We start from the raw sequence: 12065 nt of genomic DNA on the forward strand, positions 1-12065 counted from the left end.
TGAAATTTTTAGGAAAAGAAATCAGTTCTTTTGAGGCGAACTCCTATATGTTGCTATTTTATTAAAATTTTAGTCCCTCTCTCTTTTTTCTAGGACTTCATCCAAAGCACCGGGTCTTAATTTTCTTCTGAAATTTCTGATCATACACATACTGTGGACAAATTATGCACCCAGTATCACACACACATTATTTTATTTGATTCTCACAAGAACTCTATGAAAGCTAGCATTCGATATGTCCGTTTTTTAAAAACCGTAGCCACTCTCATAGGTTTGTAGTGGTATTTTACTGTGTTGGCTAAAGAGATTTTGAACGTCTCATTTGCTTATTTGTCATCAATGTATATTTTCTTATTTGTATCTGTTCAATTCTTTTGCTCATTTAAAAATATTGAGTGGCTCGTTTTCTTACTGAATTTTAAAAGTTTCAAAAAAATCATGTCCTGTATACAAATCCTTTGTCAGATATGTTTGCAAATATCTCCTCTGGTTTGTGGCTTGTCTTGTTCTCTTAACAGTGTCTTTCACAGAGTAAAAGTTTAAATGTTCATGACATCCATTTTATAAGTATTTGATAAATGAATGAATGGATAATAATAATTGATACACTTCTTTCATTCACTCATTTATCAGTTTCTCAAAAAAATCCTTTATTAAATTCCTGTGAAACAAATATCAGAAAGTAAGAGTCACAAAGACAGGACTTTTGTTGGTATGTCATTTATCTCTTGCTGTGTACAAATTACCCCAAAGCTTAGCAGCTTAAAATAAACATACCTTATCTCACGACAGTTTCCGGGGTCAGAAATCACTGAGTGCAGTTTGAATGGATGGTTCTGGCTCCGTGTCACACTCTCCTAAGTAGTCGCGGTAGAGTCGAGATGATGACGGAGGCTGCCGACCCCTTCGAGGCTCTGCTTCCAAGATGGTGTACTCAAATGGCTTCTTGGCTGGAGGCCTCAGTTCCTCACCGTGTGGATCTTTCCAGAATGCTGCTTGAATGTTCTCAGGAACTGGCAGCTGGCTTCCAGAGCGAAAGAATAGGAAGGAGAGGGCAATTTGTTCTATGACTACTCTTGGATGTCACCTGCTGTCATTTGCATAACATTCTACTCCTTAGAAACAAGTCACTAGGTCCAGCCTACACTCAGAGGGAGAGGAAATAATAGCCTCTGCCTTTGGAAGGGGGTAGTGTCAAAGAATTTGTGGATATATTTTAAAACCACTACTGTTCTTTTCTGTTCGATGTTACGTTTCTAGCATCCAGATGTGCTTGGCTCGCATAGTGGGTACCTAATCAGAACTGCTTCCAGGTTATTAGGCCTTGAAGGTTTTACAATTTGGGGCTTTCCTTAAGAAAAATAATACAAGATAAATTATGAAAGTAAATATTTATATAGAATAAAAGAAAAAATACTATGACTTATACAATTTTAAAAGCTGAAAAATATCACAAACATCAAAAAATCCCCCCAAATAACATCTTTTTTATAAAATTAACTAACTACCTGACTTTTCCTATAATACACTTTTACTATATATTTTGGCCACGTACTTTATGATGGCCAGTTAAAATGACAATGATTTTGGATTACCATTTTCTCTAGAGAGTCTCCTAGAAAGAGAATTCAGTCTCTCTGCCACGAGGATGGATAAATAAGTTTATTACTGTCAATTTAGAAAAGTTTCTTTTGACTCTACTACTCATTAGGAGGTGTAAATTTTTAGTATTGTGTCAAATTTGGGAAAACATCTGTCAAATTTTTTTCATACAGGACCTCTAAGATTTCAGGCAATTCAAGTTTTCTTGGACGGCGATGAACCGTACATATGCTGTGAACGATGACACCCATCAGCCATGTGGGTGTCGCTCTCCTCTTTGTAAAGATGAAGCGTGCGTTTTATGTAATTTTTACCAATGCCAACACTTGAGCAAGAACATTACTTCTCTTTCCTGGGCAGTCATATTATTTACTCCTCCTCATTGATCAGATTAGATTAATCGTAATGGTTAATTTTATGTGTCCACTTGACTAAATCACGGTTGACCAGAAATTGGTTAGATGTTATTTCTGGCTGTGTCTGTGAGGACGTTTCCAAATGAGATTCACGTTGGAATCAGCGGACTCTGATCCCTGGTGTGAGCGGGCTCTGTCCCGTCTGTCGAGGGCCTAAATAGAACAAAAAGGCAGAGGAAGGTAGAGCCTGGCCCTTCCTGCTTGACCGAGCTGGAACACGGACCTTTTCCTGCCCTCTGCGCTCCTGGTTCTCAAACCTTTGAACTTAGACTGAATGAATGACACCCCAGCTCCCTGCAGCTTACAGATGGTAGATCGTGGAACTCGTCGGCATCCATAATTGCACAAGCCAATTCCCTTACAATAAATCTCTTTCCATACATAAACATCCTATTCATTCTATTTTTTCTAGGGAATCCTGATTAATACGATGATTAAATAACCCAGTTGCTTGGTCATTACTTTCATTCAAAATTCTCTCTTACTTTTATTGGTATGACCTGTGCTGTATTCAACAGAGAACTCACCGTTGTCCCAAGATGAAGATGCATCAAACGTACGTAGTTACCTGATAAGTTGGAAATGCACTAAATGTGAACAGCCTGTGTGTCTTCACACATAGACTTGCTACTTGTGGGATCGTCACACTGAGATTTAAGTTTCAGTGTCCATACATGCCATTTTATTAGACCTTTAACATACTCTTCTGTTTACTTATTGTGTATGGCTGCTTTTGTTGTCATACAGTGTCAGACTTGAGTAAATTGTGACAGAGACCACATGGCCTACAGAGCCTGAAATATTTACCGTTTGACACTTTACAGAAAATCTGTCGACCAGCCACTATCCTGAAGCAATGGGTAAGGTACCCTTTCGGCTTCACTGAAGCAATGGCCATTTTTCAGTCCCTAAAACACACTGAGCTGCATCTCTTCGAGACCATTCTCCCTGCTATTTTTTTTGTGCAGGCCATTTTTCTCTCTCCCAGCCATATTTTTGTCTGATCATATTTATCCTTGAGACAGTCTCGCCTAACTAGAGAAGGCGTCTCTGGCCACTTGTCTCAAACGAGTCCAGGTCTTCTCTATTATTCTTAAGCGTTATTTCCTGTTCTTTTCAATCATGGCCCAGCCCATGGTTTGAAACGATTGATTTGTCTTCTTATTCAAAGCTGTTGCCCCTTTTACTTTGTAAATTTCCCGTCAAGAAAGACTCAGCATGTCTCCCTCTTAGCATGGTGGGTTAAGAGTGTGAGCTCTGAAACCAGACGGCGTAGGCCCAGATCCCAGCTGTGTCCCTTACAAATTGTGGAAGCTTGGGTAGGTCACTTAGCCTCTTGGCTCCTCACTTTTCTCATCTGTAAAATGGGGACAGTCATAGTAACCAGCACATTAAGTTTTGAGGATTCAAGAAGTCGGTGTAGATAAAACACTAAGAACGGCATCTGGTCTCTGGTAATGAATGATTGATAAAGGTTAGTTATTAACATTCAATATCGTATCTTCAAGGTCTTACTCAAAAGAGCATAACTAGTATCTCTTTAAGCGAACACGTGTTTTTGGAATGAAGCACTTTGTGGAATGAAAGCTTTCTCTAGTGCTGAATAAGTTATACCTCTTATTCTTTAAACATATACTGCTTCATTTAAATATCATGAGACTCAAGTTTCATTTAGTGCATGAAAGGCTATAATTGACCTTGATTTACATAACAAAGTCAAATCAGTAAGGCAAGAATTTGAAGCATTTTTTAAAAATTAAATTTGCTTTCCTCCCTATTTTAGTATCTGTATTGGTAGGCCCATGGCCAGATTAAGACCTATAAATATTATGGGGCCTACATCAGGCAGCTTTTGTCATAATAATGCCATGTAACAAATCGCCCAAACTCAGTGGCTTAAAACAGTAATTATTTAATCTCACGAAAGCATCTGCACATTGGCTGGTTTTCAGATGGTCTAGACTGTGTTGGGCTGGGCTTCAAGTTGTGGGTTGTGCCCAGGTCCATTCTAGGTGTCTTTCATCCTCCTTGGATGAGCAGGCATGTGCTTCTCACAGAAATATCGGAAGAGCAGAAGAGCAAGACCTGCCGTGCAAACACATTTCAAAGCTCGGCTTGCACGGTGCTTGCCAGCAGCCTCTTAGCCATCAAAGGCACGTGACCAGGTCCAGCATCAGTCGAGATGGGGAGTGTATTCCACCCAAAGTAGGAGCAGGGGAGGAGTATTTTCTGAACTATAATACACACTATCTCAGGGTCTGTACCCAATTAAAAAATAAAATCAAAAGCAAACTAAAATGAAATGTCATTTTTTTTAAAGACACAGAAACATATGTGTACGTCGAAATGAAATAACTCTTCTGAATTTTCTGGTTGGTTTCTTTGGTAGGCAAGAAGGGGTTGTGGCGATGTCCCTGCTTTTCTGGTACTTCAAGTGTGTGTCTAGTTTTCATATTGGGCAAGCCAGCTCCGATGACTAATCTTTTTTGTATCCTAGTTCCTGGCACCCAGTAGGTATTTGATAAAGTTTATTGAATGAGATTGTTGAATTCTATAAATGTACTGTAATTGCATCAATGCGTGATAGCTTAATTTGCTTGACACAAATTCAGGAACATTGTAGGTACTGCATGTTTTTGACATCAAAGCTTCAGAACCAGTTATGGGGTGCGGAGGTGCACACAGCATCTAACACTGACCTGCATACCTTGGAGGCCTCCAAGCAAGTCCCTGCCCCTGGGTTTTCTGTTTGTCTCTCTGTCTCTCCCGCAATGCACATTAAATCATCTTCTCATCTGCTGTTGTTCAAGAGAAATACACGCCTGGAAAATAGTCAACAGCGAGGAGAATGAAGACAAGGAAATAAACAGTTTAAGGAATATAAGAGAAAATGTGAATTGAAGCCAGGTCTCAGAACTTCACATTTTCCTTTCATCCACTGTTTATTCAATAACACACAAATACAACTTGCATAAATGATCTTATATACCTTTGGTTTATAAATATCTACGGTATATATGTATTTATAGATAAAGAGGGAGACGATCAAGACTGAGCAAACATGTTCTGACATAGAGTCACTTTGCAAATACTATAAAGTTCACATTCTATCAATGTTTGTTTTTCCTGACCCAGAAGTCACACGGCATTCTGAATTTTAATAATAACTACCTTTTAATCGAGAACCTGACATATGCCACACATGGGGTTTGATGTGAGATGTATTTCTTTATCTCTCTCTCTCTCTCCATACATATTGTTACTAACCCATATAAACAGTACTGCCATGTTACAATGCATCCTCATTTTACAGAAGGGAATACAGAGACTCAGTAAGTAGCTTGAGGCTATACTTGAACCCTAACATGCCTCACTAGAAAATAGGGCTGTCTTCAGAGTAGTACCCACCTGCTTCCAGAGAGGGCCAACTGAAGACAAGCAAGGTGGGCACGCAGACGTCCATGTGCCTGTCACATCTTCTTTATTTGCTGCACCAGGATTAATAGAACAGAACATCTCATCTGGGAAGCCACCTCGGGGACACCCTACAAATATTTGTTATACAGCTCCATTCTGTTTTCCTTTCCTTTTTTAGTGCGGAGCATCTTTTATTAGATGACCAGAACAGGTGCGGTAAGCGTGTCGCCCAGATCATCAGGTCTCTCTGGTTGAAAACGTTCACTCTCGAGGCCACCGGTAAAATCCAGAGATGAAATCTTACCAGCTAGTGATAAAGCTTCAAGTAGCCTCCACTGTGAGAAGGGCTTAATTATGTATGATTTTTCGAGCAGTATCTGTAGATGACACAGATATGATGTCTCCTCTCTGGTGCACGCCTTGTATTGTCACCCTTATTGAATTGGGACCCTTAGCTCTCCTTGGCTGTGGATTAGGGCTTCAGAGCACTGCCCCTGCAAAGCTCCTTATTGCTCTCCTGGTTGAAATTCAAAGGGAAAAACAATCAGGTAACTGTGCAATGTCAAGGGAACAATTTGGTTTGAAAAGTCTTAAATAGCAACCTTAAAAAAAAAAACCAAAAAAACTTTCCAGGGCATTTCTGCAGGTTTGGAAAAAAAATCAGTTTAGGAGTATCTGTGTTTAAGGGAAAAAACCAAACAAACAGGAGGGTTTCTGCCTTTCCCGTTAAGAGCAATCTTTAAAAGGCATCCAAAAAAAAAAAAGAAAAGTTGGCTCCGTTTTCTGAATTACTAGTTGGGAGAACAAAAGAAGCAAGGGAAAGTTTGACTTGACTTCCTCTGCAATTTGTTTATATCAGCCGAGCAGAAAGAATCTCAGGGCTTGGCTGGCCACTTCCTGAATGAAGAGAGAAGGAAGAAAAATGCTGGTGTGTGTGTTGAATTCATTGAGATGCGCAGTGATCAGTAAACACCACTGGAGGAGCCCAGTGGCCAAAGGAGGAATGTTTCTCAATTTAGCTGCAATGTGACAGGATAACAGCAAAGCCCCAGCGGGCCATAGTCGCCAGGTACTCCCCCACCCCCCTCCCAGTGGCCACAGAAAGGACAGCTCAGTGGCAGCACAGGCCTCTCAGGCTTGTTGCTATGGAGTCGGCTTCCTCCAAGACAATGTGTCAGTCAATCCAACACAAAGCCAGCAGTGGCAGCAATGGAATAACATTGAAATGATAAATATTTACTTGAAAATAATGTCCAAGTCAGCCGTAACTGAACCCGATAAGGTTCTGTTGACTTCTTTCCATAGTAGCCAGCAGAAGCAGCAGGACCAGCTAGACAACTTTTTTTTTTTTTTTTTTTGGTCTCCGGGTATGTACTTTGAATCACTGGCAGCAACAAACGTCAGGATTTTAGGAATAAATTCTCTCTCTCACTGGGTTTTCCTGGGCAGAATTCCCAGATTCTACTCACCACCTTTAAAAAAAGAAAAAAAAAAAACCCGGCTCTGAGCTCATTCGATTATCTCTGGTAGTTTCCTGCCACTTCGTCTTTGTAGGCTGGAGTGAGGCCTAAGGATTTAGACTGCTCTTTTCTTGGCGAAATCTCCCCCGTGTGGTTTTCCAGCTTGCCTTTGCCTCCCTGCACTTGGTATATTAAAGAGAAATTGGAAATCAGTGGTTCGAAGGATTCAGAAAGAGAAAGATACAGTGAAGCAGTGACTGTATTTGGCCTCAGTCCCCTTAGTGGAGACCGCAGTTTCACTGGCTTTGGGAACACAGAAGCGGGTTGCAAATCATGCAGACCGAACGGAGAGATGGAAAGAGAGGTGGGTGGAGAGATGAGAGGCTTGCTTTTCCTGGGAAAGGCCGCATTCCCCTTGCTCAGGTACATTTCTCGGGGAGCGGCTGGCAGCTCACACGCCAAGCAGTAATGCTGGAGGCCATCTGGATGATGGATAATATAACATACGGTGATTTCAAACCTCGGTTTCTTATTGGACATTTTTTCCTCCAATTTGGAGGTGGATCTCAATCAATTCTCTTGTCTAATTCCCGCTTCCTGCCAAGCTGACGCTGTTGGTGTTTTCAAGAAAAAACCTGGGATCGTCATTTGAGAACTTCAAAAACTCAGTGTTCAATTAGCCTTGTTTTGAATCCCTTTTGATAGTTGGTTATACATGGGTTCAAAGTGCTTTTTGTGAGCTGCACTGATGTTGGTGTGAGGAAGCGATTTTCTGAACGTTAAGAAACTGAAAAGTACTGTTTGAACAGCTCCATTGCTAGAAGACTTGGAAATAACATTCTTCTAGGATGTTCTGTTCAATTCGATTTTATAGACATGAACATTTCAAAGGACAAAGGCTATTATTATAGAAAAAGGACACTTGGATAGTCTTCATAAAGTTTCCCTTGTACTTTTATAAGATGTTTACAAGGTTAATAAGTATGCTTTATGTCACCGTATATTTTAAATGGCTCGACCACTGCTCCCACGTTTATCTGAGAATCATTGAAATTGCTTGAATGGAGTGGGGATAACCTTTGTTGCCCATTGATTTGGAAACAAAGGACTCGGGAAAATTTTACTTTGCTGCTCGATGTCATATGCAGATGACCGAAATGCTGATTAAATTCGACCAAGGATCTAAAGACTTTTTCGAAGTCTTGCAACAAAGAATACTCTTATAGTTATGGCGCATGGTTCCGTTTGCCCTCAAGTCTTCATTTGTCCCATTGTACTTGGGTCTGACACGGGGTTATTTAAGCCCCACACCCAAGTCTTCACAAATGATAAAGAGTAATCAATAGAAGAGAAACAGCGTCGACAAAGACAAAAGTCGCCGTGTCATTTCTTAGGCGGGACACACCACACACGTCGTAAGTAAACAATGCCCTTTGCTCATTTTCTCCCTTCTTCGTTGATTCCAATTTCTCTAGATTCCAATTTCTCATCTTCGGCGCTATTGATGTTTGGACTGGATCGTTCTTCGTTGTGGGGGGCTGTCCTGTGCCCCGCAGGGTGTTTGCCAGCATCCCTGACTTCTACCCACTTCTGTCATAGTCATGACCAGCAAAATTGTGTCCAGTGCCATTAACTGTCCCCTGGAAGGTGGGGGCGAGGAGGTTGGACCACCTCTGGTTGGGAACTATGTTCTGGATCAACCACCCGCAGGGTCCTAATTGAAGAAGGAAGAGAAGATTAAACTAGCGCTCAGCCAGTTGTAGTGAAAATGACTGGTTACGAAGCGGTTAGTTGAATCAGAATTCGTAGGGTTGGAACTGAAACTATGAGACAGAGGGAGAGAGAATGAATCGGAGAACTTACAGATAACTTATTAGCCGGTCCTTCATGTCACAGCTGAGCACCGCGGTGGGGAGCGACTTCCGAGACGCATGATCAGACGGTGAGCAAAGATTCGTGATCGTTTTTTGTTTTTATTAGTTTTTTTCTTGTGATTTTAAGTAGTACCTGATCACATTCCCTTATCACAGTCCCCCTCCTACTGGTAAGCAGCTAGAGTAGGCTGCAAACGACATGTCCCAGACTCCTTTTCCTTACAACCTTGGGATCATATTTACTATTTTAATTTTCAGTGCATAAAAATGGGCATTAATAATATACATGCATGCAAAAATGGTAATAATAAAATACATATATATTCCATGTGATACTCTCAGGATAATGGGGAAAAGTATATCGTAATGACTGTGAACGAATATGGCTATCAGAAGTTTAAAACTATTTCGCTATATATATCTTTGTTTTTCTAGTAGATATCGCTCACATTGACTATTTTTATTAAATATCTTAAAAAGAAGCAATGCCCAGAACCAAGTAAACTGATTCCTGAATGCACAAAGATAATAAAGCTATCAGTGTTTAATTTTTACTTTTTTAAAAGTAAGTTTTAAATTATGAAATGTTTGAACACTATGACAAGTGGACAGACTAGTATAATGGTCGTGGGCTCACTGCTAAGCTTTACTGGTTTCCAGCTGTCCCATTTCAAAGACTTTACTGGTCTTTCCGGCAGAGAACATTCTTCCCTCATTTATCTGCATGGCTCATTCCATGCTAAAATGACGCCTCCTCAGGCAGGCCTCCTGATTGCCTTCTATAGTGGATGCCACTACAAAATGTATCCTATATAACAAAGAAAAAGCACATCCATCTCCCCTGGTCACTCAGCTCCCAGCCATGCTTAAATCCTTCTTCACAGCCTTAGATTACTATATATTACTATAGAATATGTATTATATATTTGGTTTACTGTTTCCTACAACTAGAATTTATGCCGTGACTCCTGAAGGCTTTGTTTTATCTACCAGCACTCAAAACAACGTGCGATACACAGTAGGAGCTCCATAAATATCTACTGAATGAAAGTGTTATTGTCTGGGCAAACTCTGTGGGTACCAGTGGGCTGGTAATAATTTGGTGTGGGCTGATGAATTCTTGCGCTTATATAAATGACCTTTTCTTTTTAGGTGTAATAATCTTATATTTACCATTTAACTGGTTTGGCATGATGAGTTAAATATTGCAAGCCGTTAACACTGTATTCATCTTAAATAATGGGGTTTGTTTTTTAATAGAGAAAAGTCTAATGAAAATACAAACGGACTCTCAGAGAAGCCCTGCTGATATCAAATGCTGTAGAATATTATGGCACAAAAAGTAGAAGACATTCTCCTGTGGACTTTTCTGGTTTCTTTCACAAAAAGAAACCCTTGTAACCAGTTATTCCCGAAATTTTTTCTATGTCTATACACATAAATTTACTAGCAAAATACACATTCTTTTAACTTGTTTCAAACACACGCACACACGCACACACACACACACACACACCCCCAGAAGAGTTTCTGCCACCACCTTTGCACAGTTTGTACTTAGATATTTATTTGTACAACTATATCCACCATTCAATCCCCAGTGCCTGGCACACAGCAAGCCTCATTACTTATTGGTGACTGAAAGGTTAAACCAGTACATACTTCTCTAACAGCCTGCACGCTGCTTTTTTTTTTTTTAATATACCTTGCCAGAAATAGAATTCTTATACCATTAGTGAATTTCTTTAAGATGCATATTCAATGTACATTTATACATTTAAAAAGATTTGATTGTGTTCTAGGTGTTCTCACATGAATTATCTCATGCAATCCTCAGGCAAATCTCCAGGGGTGGTTATTTTAATTCCTGCTCGTCAAACGAGGAAATAGAGACTCAGAGAAGTCACGGCCAAGATATACATTAAGATTTTAATATCAGGAAAAAGTTCTAGGGCTCTGTGCCCTATTGAAATTTCTAAGTATCTTCCTTTTTATCAATCTCAAAAGTCAGAATGCTATGAGCGTTTAAGCTTAGTTCTAAAAACCAAATATTTCTGTACAGTCTCCATGCCACAAAGATACATTTCAAGTCTCTATAATTAGCTCCGCAGCTAAAGCAAAGACCTGAGAGCTCTAACTAAACACTAAGAAAAGCAAACAAACAGAAAACTCCTCCAACACAAAAGCAACTTCTTAACGGCGTAAAAACTAATCAACATAGCTTCTAAGCAGCAGGCCCTGAGCAGCTCAGAATGAAAACACAGGAAGTAAGTTGTAAATGGCGTAATGAAAAAGACAACTATTTTGGGGGGGTGAAACAGAATCTGCTCTCTGCTATTTAGATGTCACCTTTCAAAGCGCGGAGGGTGTGCCAGGGGTCAGAACGTTCACCCGCTGGCTCCATTTTCAAAAAGAAACAGCCAATACACGACTTGGTAAATAAATTGAAAACCATTGCATGACACACTTAAACGATTGAATTTTATGGTATGTAAATTATATCTCAATTAAGCTGTCTAAAAAAAAAAGAAGAAAGCGATAAATTAAAAGTTAAAGTTGTTTTTTTATTTTGCCAGCAGACAATTAGCATCTCTCCTCTCACCCCAACAGAGTGTGTGTGTGTGTGTGTGTGTGTGTGTGTGTGTGTAAAGTGTGTGTGTGTTTGAAAATGTGCTTTGTGAGTCTGGAGCATACCAGAATGTGGGACCCTAGAACGTTGCTGTTTAATATTATGTAGGAAACCATGTGCGCAGAGCCCAGGAGGCGAAAACAGTTTTCTAAGAAAAAGTCTCCGGGACCAGAGTCTCCTGAGAAGTGAAAATGGATGAGAAAGATGAAGTGTTTGCTCCGTAGGTGTCACCGTGTCTTCCCACCAGGGTGAAACTGCTCTCCACTGGTGACCTGTCTGCCGATTCCGTTGTCACAGTGGCCTTGTCGCATCTGCTGGGATTCGGAGATTTATGGAGGCAGAGCGCGAGGGGAATTATTCGCAGAAGAAGGAACCACGGGAATAGTGAGAGGGAGGGAGGGGGAGAGGGAGAGAGAGATAAAAGAGAGAGAGAAACAGACACAGAGAAAGAAAAAGAGTGCGGGTGAGATTCATTTTCAGGACAGTAAAGTTGGCTGTATTTTCATTAAAACATTAAAGTGACAGGGATGGCTTAAGAGCCATCTGTCCCAGCTGAAAGGAATCTTAAAAGAGAAGGGGTTGGGCGAGGGGGACTTGCTCGCTGCAGGGAGCAGGATGTGCTTGAACACCTCAGACTCACCTGGTGGTTTGCTGCCCCTCTGACTCA

The 12065-nt window shown here is 40.4% G+C and overlaps 2 long non-coding RNA genes across 4 annotated transcripts in view; one reads left to right on the forward strand and one right to left on the reverse strand.

The window, feature by feature from the left end:
• LOC120603839 (uncharacterized) overlaps positions 1 to 6788 on the reverse strand; it is a 10046-nt gene extending 3258 nt beyond the window's left edge. The window contains exons 1-4 of one of the 3 annotated variants that reach the window (XR_005653188.1): positions 6676 to 6788; positions 5427 to 5952; positions 4718 to 4840; positions 201 to 1351 (exon numbers count right to left, since the gene is read on the reverse strand). This is a non-coding gene — a long non-coding RNA (uncharacterized LOC120603839). Of the gene's footprint in view, positions 1 to 200; positions 1352 to 4717; positions 4841 to 5426 lie in introns of those variants that run through there. The other 2 variants (XR_005653187.1, XR_005653186.1) reach the window with 2 other exon arrangements.
• A 139-nt stretch (positions 6789 to 6927) lies between these two features.
• LOC120603840 (uncharacterized) lies at positions 6928 to 10226 on the forward strand. The gene is made up of 2 exons (XR_005653189.1): positions 6928 to 8837; positions 10030 to 10226. It is a non-coding gene; the product is annotated as an uncharacterized LOC120603840 (long non-coding RNA).
• The last annotated feature ends 1839 nt before the right edge of the window (positions 10227 to 12065 follow it).

Source organism: Pteropus medius, unplaced genomic scaffold (genome assembly GCF_902729225.1).
Source record: "Pteropus medius unplaced genomic scaffold, Ma_sr-lr_union100, whole genome shotgun sequence".
Lineage (NCBI taxonomy): Eukaryota > Metazoa > Chordata > Mammalia > Chiroptera > Pteropodidae > Pteropus > Pteropus medius.